The sequence below is a fragment of the Trachurus japonicus genome, chromosome 13, assembly GCF_045865225.1.
Source record: "Trachurus japonicus isolate A0001 chromosome 13, Traja_1.0".
NCBI classification, from domain to species: domain Eukaryota; kingdom Metazoa; phylum Chordata; class Actinopteri; order Carangiformes; family Carangidae; genus Trachurus; species Trachurus japonicus.
In genome coordinates, this window is record NC_140919.1 from 12,136,410 (window position 1) to 12,149,400 (window position 12,991).

Genomic DNA, 12,991 nt, shown 5'->3' on the forward strand with positions numbered 1-12,991 from the left:
TATCCATTATCTATCTGATGTCACCCAGATCCTCCGCGGTGGGTCGCAGCAGTACAGTAGGAATAAAAGCTGCTTCATTATCACACCGGCTTTATTATTAATTAAAGGCTCGTTGACTGCACGCTGATGTCCGTGAACGCAACAATGGTCGTCATGCACGTCGCGTCTCTGCAGGAGAGTGACGCTCCTCACGGGGCACAGATCAAATCAAATCAACCTTTATTTTCATTTTTTATTCATTTATTTATATTTTTTCTTAGTCTTTACACAGAGATGTTGATCTTCTGCATCATTTCTGTGTTGGGATGATGTGAGTTGAGCGGAGCAGTGAGTCATTTGCAGAGGTATAAGCCGCTCTCTTAAGCCGCTGTGCTCCGCTGTGCCAGGATCAGTACTGGGCCTGCATGGCTGCACTGGCAGGTCACCGCTTACATAACCGCCGTTTAATCCCCCACATACTTTACAGCTGCTCTTACTACACTGCTCTTATGTCTCCCACCGCGTATGGGCCCATAATGGAAATAAATAAAGACATATAGCTAACCCACTGTGACGGGGCTTTTGTATGTGTGTATGGTGTGTGTGTGTTGCCTCTGGCTGTTTCCATATGGGCACAGATGTATGACCCGAGTACATAATGTACAACAATAACCAGTGGCTTTTAAAGCATTATGGCCTTCAAACAAATGAGTTATGGCAAATATGCTATTAGCTGAAAGTTGCTTTTCGTGTTCTCTGTTGGTTTGAATTATTTCACATTTTCCACAGTTTTCAAGTTCCAGATGTTAAAGATAGAGACTCAGTAACCCTCCCCTTTTCTTTTCTTTTAAACTTTTCTTTAAAAGCTCCTATAGATGAAAACACAGGACGTTAAGTTAACACTCCCTACGACGAGCTGCCAGAGAGTAAAAGGAGACTTTATTAACAGCAGGTTCGATGCTGATGACGAGTCCTCCCACACTGATCTCATCTGTGACATTCACCACACAAATGAAAACACAAGTGATTTGCCCACATCCAGTTAGTAAGTAGACGACTCACTGCTGCAAAAACCAACACACAGAGAATATATCCTGATGTGTATTCTTATTCTTAAATTCGCCATTCGTCATGTAGATAAATGGAGGTTGAAATTACATAAAGCGAGATTTAAAAGCCGACCTGTCGGCTGTTTATTCGTCCTGACAGGAAAAGGAGAAGAGCAATGACTTTTGTTACGGCCATGCTTCTGCTGCTGCTGTCATTTTTATTTATTTATATATTTTAAAGTGTGTCTTTTGTGTGTGTGTGTGTGTGTGCTGCTGTGTGCCAGATTCTGTTATGTAATGAGAAATCACATTAGAATACACCGAGGCCTGGACGCTTGGCACGAGCTCTGGTTTTGTTGTTGTCATCATCATCATCATCCACCTGCTCCTCCTGTCCTGTCCTTGTCCGCCCGCTCTCGCTCATCATCTCTACAGCCCACCACACACACACACACACACGCCAGGGAATCATGCTCTATCTATCTGTGTGTGTGTCAGAGAGTCATTAGTTATGAGAGGGCACCAGGCTCACAGTTGTAAGGTTAATGGTTTCTATCTACTATTTACTCTCTAACTCGGCCTGTTGAAAAAGAAAAATCAATTCAGAAACAACTGATTAATTGACTGATTAGTTTTGGGCAGATATTTGATGACATGTATCCCGTCATAATGTGATATTTTTTCCATTATATCAGTCTTTTCCTTTTCTGCCAACATTGATAAAGATTTATTGTCCGCACATGTCTGATAAATGGAAACAAAAAGGTGAATCTCCAGTGATTTTAATAAACGATTGATCACTGATTGATGATTACTTCAGCTTTGTTTTCTGTTACCAAACGTACATTGAATAAGTTGACATTTAAATTAACGTTACAGTATTCATTTACATATAAAACAATCAAGTTTTCCCTGCAGCAATCTGTTATCTTACGTTGTCATACATTATGTTGACAAAAAAGTCTCATTTCTTGATCACATTTGGCTTCAATCATCAAAATCAAATGAACTTTATTTGTCCCACAAGGGGAAATTTGTCTTGGGCAAGGGAGCTGTAACAGCTGTCTTGTACTGTACATCTGTACATAGATGTTGGTATAAGCCAGCAGGTGGACAGGCAAACCGGATGTAATTGATGTGATCGACTGATTGATGGGTTGATGGGCTTGAAATAATGACTTTCGACAGAATGTAGCTAAAACATAACGTAGTGTGGTTTGGTTTCTATAAAGATGTATGATTGTATTGTAAAACCAGTGAATGATAAAGATGTCTGTCTGGGCTCTAAAAATGATCTACAAGTTAAACTGCGATAAGAATAATCATTAATTCCTGTTTGTCCAACCAGATTCGCCGGGTTTCTCACAGCCGTCAGTTCACATCGGTTAAAATTAACTTATTCACCTCAGCGGTCTGTGATTCCTCTCAGAGATGTGATGTTATCCTCATTGATTTTTTTTTTTTTTTTTTTTCAGTCAGTCCAAAGACAAACACAGCGTCTCCACGTGAGGCTTCATCTCAGAGCCTCACGTTGGTTTTTCACCTCGGTGGGAAAAAAAAAAAAAAAAAAACCTGGGCTGCAGTCAGATCTCTCAGGATATCATGTGTGCTATTTTCTTAACAGGATAAAAACTCAGAAGTGTAAGGCACCGTGACGGGGTATGTGGTCACACAGAGAGAGGGGGCCCGGAGGGGGAGGGGGGGCTTCGCTGTCATGTAAACACCAGTAACGCTGGTTTGTTGTAGTAACCAGGGTATCCGTGGGGTCTTGAAAAGTATCAAAAGGTGATAAATCAATTTTGGGAAAATGAAGACCCTTAAAAAGTATTGAAAAGTCTTTTCACGACTTTATAAGGTCTTAAATTTTGAAGGTATTTTTTCTGAATCAGCTGAATTAGCTAGAGTCCTAAAAAACATTGTGAAAGTGTGTGAATTTATTAGTTTTATTAAAAAACAAAGATGAACCGGTGCATAGAAAACTAGGCTATTGTGGGTGCGTTGTAAATTGATAAAATGTGCCTTTGATTTATTATCCCAGCCTATTTTGAATTCTGTTGTATCATAGTGGTCTATACTATAGTCTTTATCACAAACTAAAACTGTGAAGTTAAAAGTGTCATTGATGTAAATGGTTATAGCTTGAAGTGGTGGTGAGGTATTAAAAAATATTGATAAGGTCTTGGAAAAAGTCTTAAAAAGGTATTAAAATTAACTTCAAGATTCCTGTATACACCCTGGTAACGTAACGTTTTTCTACGGCTCAGGCTGCGTTTTTCTTCCCTGGCAGAGAAATTCCTCCCCGCGGAGACGTGTGAAGATGAGCAGAGCTGTTACATAAGGAGACAGCGCTTTATGTCCACATACTCTCTGGCTGTTATCAGCACGCTGTGTATGTGTATGTGTGTGTGTGTGTGTGTGTGTGTGTGTGTGTGTGTGTGTGTGTGTGTGTGATATAACGAAACGCAAAGGCAACTGGGTTCATCATCGGATCGTATATAGGCTATATTTATTAGTATTTCTCAGTAAGACGATCTCACTGTTTACTTGTTTGCGTGTGTGTGTGTGTGTGTGTACGTCACCGGACACTAACTCAACAGGCTCTGGTGACTGATTTCACCGTCTGTGCTGCTTCATCGTCAGGAGAAATAAATACCTCTGTATCAACATTCACACGCACACACAAACACAAAGTAGAGTGCGTGTGAACATGTCACTTTATTCCCTCATGGGAACGACTCGGTGGCAGCGAGGAGGAGGAAGAGTGGAAAATCAGAGAGCGAGTGAAAGAGTGAAAGAGAGAAAGAGAGAGAGATTGTTTATGATGTTTTGCCAAACACAGAGACAGGTCAGAACAGACTGTTCTGCAGCTCTCTCTCTCTCTCTCCCTCTCTCGCTGCGTCGCCAGCCAATCAGCAGTTGGCGCCGGGCACTGCCAGGTGGACCCAGGCATCCTGCTGCTGCTGCTGCTGCTGCTGCTGCTGCTGCTGCTGCTGGTGTGAAGTTCAGTTTACGGCCCCAGAGACGGTGACACTTGTTATTGGTTCGGTGGCGTCTTGTTGTCGTTGTTGTTAAAGCTCTACAGCCAATTCCGCTATTAGACGTTATATAGTCATCCTCATTGATTTTCATTTAGCAGTTTGCTCTCTCAGTGCCGACATGCATGAATGTATCGTGTGTGTCCATCATCACGATACTTGTTGTTCTCCCCTGTGGCGCTGAGGACACTGAAGGTCGGATGATGTGATATGTAAACGATGTCACTCGCATCAATCAGCGCAGGTTAAACTACAGAAACACCTGTTGCTGTAACACATAACAGAGTCCTATGTCCAAAATGGTCACGACAGAGGATTTATTTCTGTTTTAAAGAGGAACTATGCACATTTTTTTTAACTTTAATTAAACAGCTTTGGAGTAATTGTAATGGTTAAATGACTTGTTACAGGGAGAATGGAGCCTCTCTTCCTTCAGACTAACATTTTATTACCAGGAGCACAGTTGCCTCCTAACTTAAAATTTTAGTAGCACAAGCAGAAAATTTAGTTTTTCACCAGTGTTAAAAAAAAAACTACAAATTTACTTGTTGCACCTGCGCAAGTAGATGAAAAATGTACTTGTGCTGTCTCAGATTTTAGGGCAGTCTGGAGTCCTGACCAACCTTGTAAGATCAGAGCCTCCGACCCGGCGTCCCAACTCTCGTCCCGCGAGAATCATGGACTGTTTTATCACACAAACACGTCCGCAATCCATAATGTCTTGTTAACGCTACAAACCTCGGTGAACATCGCTCCACGGATTGTATGGATCATATTGGAGAATCTTGTCATACCTTTGTTTATTTAAAGACAGTATTACTAACCTGTTTTGACTAAAGTTTGTTTCCTGTACCCAATAAACGTTAGTTATATCACAGTTTAAACAGTTTATCGTTGAGCCAGTGCTGAGTTCTTTTGCTCGTTTTGGCGTATGAGGCGGCCATCTTGGATTGGTACTCACTACTGAGTTGCACGTAAGAGACACGGCTTGGCAAACAGCAAAAAATGGATTCAGCGGAAATAATACCCCAAGAAAAAAAAGTCTATTTGCCAACTTTTACTCAGTTTTTGTGATTTTGACCTGGTCTAGAGGGTTAGCTGTGAGTTTTTACAACAGTGAAAATACTGTAGGGGGAGCTCTGTAGAGAAAACAGCGTCCAGACTCGCATCGTTCCTCTTGTATTAGACTGCAGTGGCTTTATCCAACTGTGTTTGTTGACCATGTTTGAATTTGCCATTTAATATCTCCGTTTGTATTAAGTCATAGTGATCTGTGTTGTAAATCAGTAAATCATGGAAATATTATATTATCTTTAATGATGTTTGCACCACTGTGATTGAACGGATTCAAACATTTATTAGCTCGTTGTTTGAGCCATACAGTAAATAGTTTTATACCCATTGTGCTGTGAGATTACACGCACCATGACCACCAGTGATAACAAAAAACAGTATCAACAGCAGCTGCACATTCATAAAAAACTACTGTAATTTATTTGTTATTTTTGGAAGAGGAAGCTGAACCTGAGAGCAGATTTCCAGCTTGCTCCTGGGCGCTCATTAGTTCACCGTAATCTTCCCTCTGGGGTTTCATTAGACCGTATCACTCGTACTCTGAGCTTGTTATTTTCCCACATCGTCTCCAGCCTGCACCAGGTTTGGATTACTAAACCGCAGCGACAGGTGTGAGCAGGGCGACGGAGCTGCTGCTGCTGCTGCTGCGTCTTTGAAAAGCCTCAAACAAGGAAAAAGAAAAAATTCACAGTGCATTCATGTTTTTTTTATTTATTTTTTGTATTCTTTAAAGAAGATCCAGGCTGTATCAACGTTGTCTATGAAGGGATAGTTCAACATTTTGACAAATTGGCCCATTGCCATAATCCCTATAGTCATAGCAGTAGGTTTGTTATCTTTAATTGTCGGTGCAAGCTATTTTTAGAACGGTGGAGCAGAGCCGTGAGCTGCTCAGAGCTACGCTACGGAGGCTCATGGGATTTCTTAGTTCCCCCATCAAACTCATCAAATACACAATCCAACAACTCCAAGGAAACCAAGAAATCCCATGAGCCTCCGTAGTGTAGCTCTGAGCAGCTCACTACTCTGCTCCACCGTTCTAAAAACAGCTTGCACCAACAATTAAAGGTAATGTACCTACTGCTATGACTATAGGGATTATGGCAATGGGCCAATTTGCCAAGATGTCAAACTATCCCTTTAATTGTCAGCCCATTATTCCCACCCAGAACATAACATTGTGGTAACACCCGTCAGCGTCCTTCTGCTGGCCGTTCGTTCGGTGATCGCTATCAGCTTATGTGCGAGAGTAACTGGAGGCATGTCAGGCATCCGCCGCACTGGATTCCTTAGATTAAAGCTTGACGTAAACACACACACACACACACAGAGAGAGAGAGTGCGTGTTAGACAGTTTAATCTCCCTCTCCGCTGCGTGGGCCCGAGTTCACAGAGTGGTGAGATGAAGATTGCACAATTTAAATAATCTTCCTGTCTTTTATCCTCGTCGTGTGTGGTTGTGGCCGTTGTTGTTGTTTCCCCTCTGTTTTGCCATTAAGTCGCCCCGGAAACCAGAGCGTGCCAGTGTCGGGGATTATTTCTTCTCACCTTGCTTTGACCCATTTCCTCCTCCTCCTCCTCCTCCTCCTCCTCCTCCAGCATCTTTGACTAAGATTTTTTTTTTTTTTTACTTCCACCGAGCTGGTCGTCGGCCAAAGACACATTTCCTCTGTCTCTAATTCCCCGGGTTTAGGAGGCGGCAGGAATGCTTTTTATCGTGGCCCTCTCTTCATCCGCGATGCTTTTTAGCCTCGAAGGAGTAGAGTTTCAAAAAGTAGCTCACCAGCTTCTCTGACATTTATGAATGGAGCGTTTATACACAAACGCCCCCCCCACCCCCTTTCCTCCGGGCCGCCTCTTTTGTGTACAGTACGTCTCCCTGAACTCACATGGGACAACTAGAAACATTGGATGTATGTTCCCTCATGTGACTGTGGTTTCATTTACCCCCTCCCCTCTCCTCTTTATTCCCCTCATCCTTTCATCTCTCCATCTATAAAACTTTTGGTATCACTTTATAACAAGTACACACTATTAAGCATTAGTTAAGCATTAAATACTGAATTCATCAATGAATACTCATTAGTATAGAGTTAAAATGTTTAACTTTAAGCACTAACTGTGTTTATAAACTATATGCTAATGAATATTCATGCTTTTATAAATGAAGAATTCCTTATTTATTAATGCTGAACTAAAGCATAATAGTGTGTACTTATTATAAGGTGTAAAACCTTTTAACAGGAACTCTCCAGGTCTGGTGTCTCTAACCCTCCTCTCCTCCATGTGCATTTGTTTTCAACGAAGAAGCCGGTGAGAAATCAATCCATGGAGCGGTGGATAACGTTATTTATCATCTACCATGTTACTATGGATCTAGTTACAAGTCATTGATTTAACCAGAACTAGGACTCTGGAGCTGGTTGATTAAGGTACAAATGTAGCATAGTTAAGATAAAAATCCTGCATAGTTCCTCTTTGCTGTGATGTTTGGATCAGGAGTTTGGTTGCAGTTTCATCCCACACATGGACACATGTGAGGCGTCCAGTGGTGCAGCAGCAGCAGCAGCAGCAGCAGCAAAGATCCTGCAGGTGTTTGGTTGTTGGGAACATGTGTGAGAGAGAGAGAGAGAGAGAGCGGCATGTGATCCTGAAGTCATGGGGTCCGAGTCCCAGCGGTGGTGTGTGAACGCTCACGCTCAGTTAAAACAACATTATTATGGTGGAGGTGGTCGACACTGCTGCTGACACTGCTGCTGCGACTTTGAGAAGCTCATGTTCTGTCTGTTTTTCAGAATCAGTGTGAAAAGAGGTAAAAACTCCTGGAAACTTTGTGACAATAAGGAACAATGCAAATAAATGTGTGTTTTTGATCTCATGTGATTGGAAGTGACCAAATAATCAGATTATGAAATATTGCTCAGACAGGAATGTTTAGAAATAGAAATGAAAACTCAGGACTTCTTCCATTATTTTCAAAATAAGTCTCGATTTCTGTTTTCTTTTACTTTTACTGTGAAATTACAAAAACATTATTTAAGGAACTTTTCCATGAAGATTCAAGTCGCTGAGGCAGTAGATAATATTACACAAATGTATGAGACTGTTGCCTATAGTCAGAAGCTGATTGTGAGTCAACACACGTCTCAGACAACGAGCTTCTTAACTGAACGTGTCACCGTTTTGTTTTAATGTTAAACTTAATGTCAAACCGCTCACGTGGACGCCGCCGGGCCCCAGCAGGATTTGCATAACTCAGCGAGCCGTCGTTATGTTACAGTCAGTCATGCTACAGGCTGGGATCACTGCTCCAGCCGGGGATTCATGGATCATCACACACACAAACACACACACATATTACAGGAGCCTGTTTGACACACCGCTTTGAGACCTGGATTCGACGCGGTGTCTGTCGACTGAACAGACGAGGAACGGTTCAATAGCAGAGTAATCGGTGCATTTACACAGCGGTGATGAAACCATGTTGTTATTTCCTTCAGATTCGTGTCTGTTTTTCCTCAACAGTTTGTAAAAGCTGCAAAACACTAAAAATAATCAGTCACCAGTGGGTTTCTGCAGGAAGCTGGGTATCGCTGTTGATTTACTGAATCGTTTTGATTCCCGATTCGATTTGATATAGATTCATTTAGAGATATAGCCTATCGGTTTTAGGACCAGTTTTGCTTCGTTATGAAAGAGGTTTCACAGCCGTAATGCTGCAGATTGCACAAAGATGGAACTTCTCTAACCTGGTACATTATGAAAAATGTTAATGTTTACATTAAAACTGACCCAAAAGCAGTTACATTAATGCACATTTGTTTAATATGATCCACAATGGACACAACAAGAACAGCAGTGTGAGATCTGTGATCACGCTGCTCTGTGATCTCAAGAAATAACGTAGAATAAGAGATCGATCAAAGGATTTTATGAAGCGATATCAGATCTTTCAAATGGAGATTGATATGAATCAGAAAATAGATTATTTTTTAAACCGAATCCTTGGTGTTGTTGTAGTTGTTGTTGTTGTTGGATGAAACGAGGGAACATGAGGACAAAATAGCGTCTGTTTTCTGCCTCGGCATTAAAGTCACATCTGCTCCATCCACGTCACCGTGATGTCACCGTGTCCTCTGCCTCCTTTCATCCATCCCGCAGGAAAAAAAAAAACAAAAAAAAAAAAAAAAATATATATATATATATAAGGATATACAAGGATAGCGTTGCTACGGAGACAGAGCCAGGGGCGTGTAGTGGTTGTCGCGGCGGTGACGTCTGGCGGACTACAGCCGGAGGAGCAGCCAATGGCGAGTGGACAGGCAGCGGCCGGCGTTATTAAAAGCAGAGCTGCTATTTTTGGGAGCAGCCGTGGCATTACTCAGCAGAGTGCAGCAGCAAAGACACACACACACATATACATTCCAGCAGTTAAGGGGGGGAAGAGTGTGTGTTTGTGTTTGTATTTGTATTTGTGTGTGTGTTATGAAAGAAAATTGGAGGTGACCAGAGAGGATTTGTCCTGTAAAGCTGTAACGTGTCCGTTTGTGTGTGTGTGTTACGTGGCCAATAAAGAGCTGCATTCACTCCACTGCGGAGGATTTAGAAAAGCTATAGATAATTGAACTGTAGATGGGTGTGTGTGTGTGTGTGTGTGTGTGTGTGTGTTTCTCGTGTACTGACGCTGCCTTTCTGCTGAATTCCAGACAGATGGCCGAGGTTATTTATGTAATAGTAATAAAAAAGAAAAAAAAAGCCCTTCCTGTATCAGTGCTCATCATAACTAGATAAGCCTCGGGGCTCACGTTACCGGCGAACACACGAACACGCTTCCCCGGCATCATGCAAACGTCCAGAAGGAGCTGAGTACAGGACAGGACAGGACCGGCCGCCCACTCGCTCGCTCGCTTTCACCTCGGCTTTCCTCTGTAAACCTGCACAGCAACCGGGCTGAAAAAGATTACACAACAGCTTCACCTCAGTCTTGCAAAAACAAAAACAAAACATTCATCTGTCACGTCCTAATTGAGTGTTTTTTCCTAAAAAAAAAAAACCTCGGCTGCACCAAACAGAGAGAGGGAGAGAGGCAGAGTTGACAGTGAGCTGCAGAGCACAGAGCAGCGTTCAGCAGCAGAGACAGATTTCTCCTTCAGAAGCCGGAAAAAAAACCATTAAAGCAGCTTTAAGTGAAAGAAAAGAGCCGGTTCAAAGTGGCCAAGTGTGAAATTTGGCCGCTCTCTGTTTTCTACATCACAGTGAATAGGATTAAGAGTCATCAGAAGATAATAAGTGACACATGCTTCAGTAATGATGAGCTTCTTAAAACAGGAGGAAGAGCTGACTCAGGTCCGACTGCTGACGACTCCCCGGGGTCACAGCGAGGTCAGCGAGGTCAAACCACTGTGGTCACTCCTGTATGCAAATGAGTCCACCACGCTGTCCTTTTGACCCGCGCTGCTCGTCAGTGTGAGCCTCCTCCAGGATCGATATCTGCAACACCACACAGACCAGGATGTATTTGAAATATTAGTTTATTGTTCTCTGTTTGAGGAAAAGATAACAAGCTGTTATTGATACAGTTTCTTTAAAGAGGAACTATGCAGGATTTCCACCTTAACTCTGCTCCATTTTTACCTTAATTAACCAGTTTAACCCGTAATCTCTTGTTTATGACAGATAAGACTACACTAAATAATATAGCCTACACATCGTAACTGTAGCGACTTCAACCTGAAGAGCCGCTGAGAGGCGAAGAACAAAAATCTCACTGCAATTTCAGAACTAACCATCAAAGTGTTTATTAACAAAACAAAAACAGAGATGAACTCATAATATAGTGTACAAAATATAACCAAAGTGATCACAGTGATCAATGAAAAAGTACGGCAACCTAATATATAACATCATAACATCCGCCCACAATCACATGACCCGCTATTAAAATAATGACAAACTAAATAATACTCAAAATAAACACCAAAACAACCCTTAACTTTAACTAACAAAAAAAACAAACACATTATCTCCATCGATTAATTTCTCACCGGCTTCGTTGTAAACAAATGCACATGGAGGAGAGGAGGGTTAGAGACTCAGAGGAGGAGACACCAGACTGGGAGAGTTCAGCTTTATAATTTAAAGGCTTTTAAAAACTATTTCTGGTCGTCGGCACTAAACAGTTAAGCGGTGGTAGCGTCTGTGTGGTCTCTCCTCGGCGGTCCTGATGTGGCGTGCACAACGGGCTGCAGCGTCACCACAGGTGCTGCTGGCTGAGATAGATTTACCTCTGACTGGCAGTGAGATCAGGTGACTGGTGTGTTGTTAAGCCGCTGGACTCTGTCTAGAAAACACCAGCTCCAGTTTCCAGGCCCGTTTCTGTTTCTCTGCCACTGGGTTAAAAAAATAAATAAATAAGATTTTCCGACTCATATTGATCTTCATTTGAAAGATCTGTTATCGATCCTCAGACCGTCATTAGATCGCGAGACGAACAGGATGAGATCATTGATTGAAGAACTTGAATTCACCCACAATTGTACTGAAGAGTTGCACTTTTAACATCTGGAGTGGGTCATGTTGAATAAATGTGCATTCATGTAATTGATTTTAGGTTAATTTAGAATGCAAACATTAATATTTTTTAATAATGCACTAGGTTAGATGGATAGATACATAGCTTTATTTATATAGCGCATTTCATACCAAGGGGCAACTCAATGAAAACATAAAAACATACAATTTTTGATATGTACTTAATTATAGATATGTACTTCATTAATCCCGAGGGAAATTCAGATATGGTTACTCACAACATACCACAACAATAAAAAACTAAAAATAAATAACTAGTAGTGGAACCATTTGGATATAAAAAGAGTAAGGTGTTGTTATAACCTAAAACTTTCCATCTTTGTACATTTGCAGCATTAGTTCTGTGAAAATCTCCTCCATAAAGAAGCAAAATTGGTATTAAAACTGAAATATCTCGAAATGAATCGATACTGGATCGAATCGATTGACTAAATCCTGTCTCTCCCTCTTTTAAAGTCGCTGTGTTTTCTTAAAAAATACAAACAATTACAGATGAATTTCAGCTTCAGTGACTCTCTAGCAGATATAAAAGTGTGTGTTTTTTTTCTTAAAGTGTAATTGTTTCTGCTGCCTCTGCCTCTTATTCGAGGGGCAGCGCTGCGTTTCTCCTCGTCCACCCCCGTCTCCTTCGTCTCTTCTTCCTCCAGCCGCTCGATTATATAACCAACCGCTCGACTTATGTAACGCAAGTCAACCGCGGCGAGTGGTGACATAAGTTCAAGCTTCCCGCGCGCCGTTTTGTACCATTTTAAGATTTTGGGTAAAGCTCAATAAAATTCTTCCGCCATCTGTTTGTGTTTGTGTTTGTGTTCGGTCGTCGCGGCTAAAACGCGTAGCGGACGGCGGTGGAGATAATCCTGAAGGTGCGTTATTATGGGCTGCCGCTGATCAGATCTCTGCCATCTGGGAGCGATTACCCAGAGAGAGATAACAAAAACAAGTTCCTCAGCAGAGATAACGCTCACCAGGAACAAAGCTGCTGCTGCCTCTGTCTGCCTGTCGTTCCTCGACACACTCACACACACGCACTGAGGTAGAAGTCATTACGCTACACACACCTGCCTGAAACACACAGAGAACAGCTGCTGGTGAAGTAAACAGTGGAAGGGATGAGTGTGTGTGTGTAAACTGACAGCTTCATGAGACATCAGAGTCTTTTTCTTCTCCCTGTGTGATCATCATCAAACATTATTTTATTTTCGAGGCTCAGATGTTTCGCTTCACAAGTTTTTAAAGGGGGAAAAGCTACAAATACAACCTGAG

General features: G+C 41.9%; 1 protein-coding gene across 6 annotated transcripts in view; it reads left to right on the forward strand.

Moving 5' to 3' along the window:
- Positions 1 to 12,991, forward strand: part of usp2a (ubiquitin specific peptidase 2a) — a 63,787-nt gene that overhangs the window by 36,846 nt on the left and 13,950 nt on the right. The window lies entirely within an intron of this gene.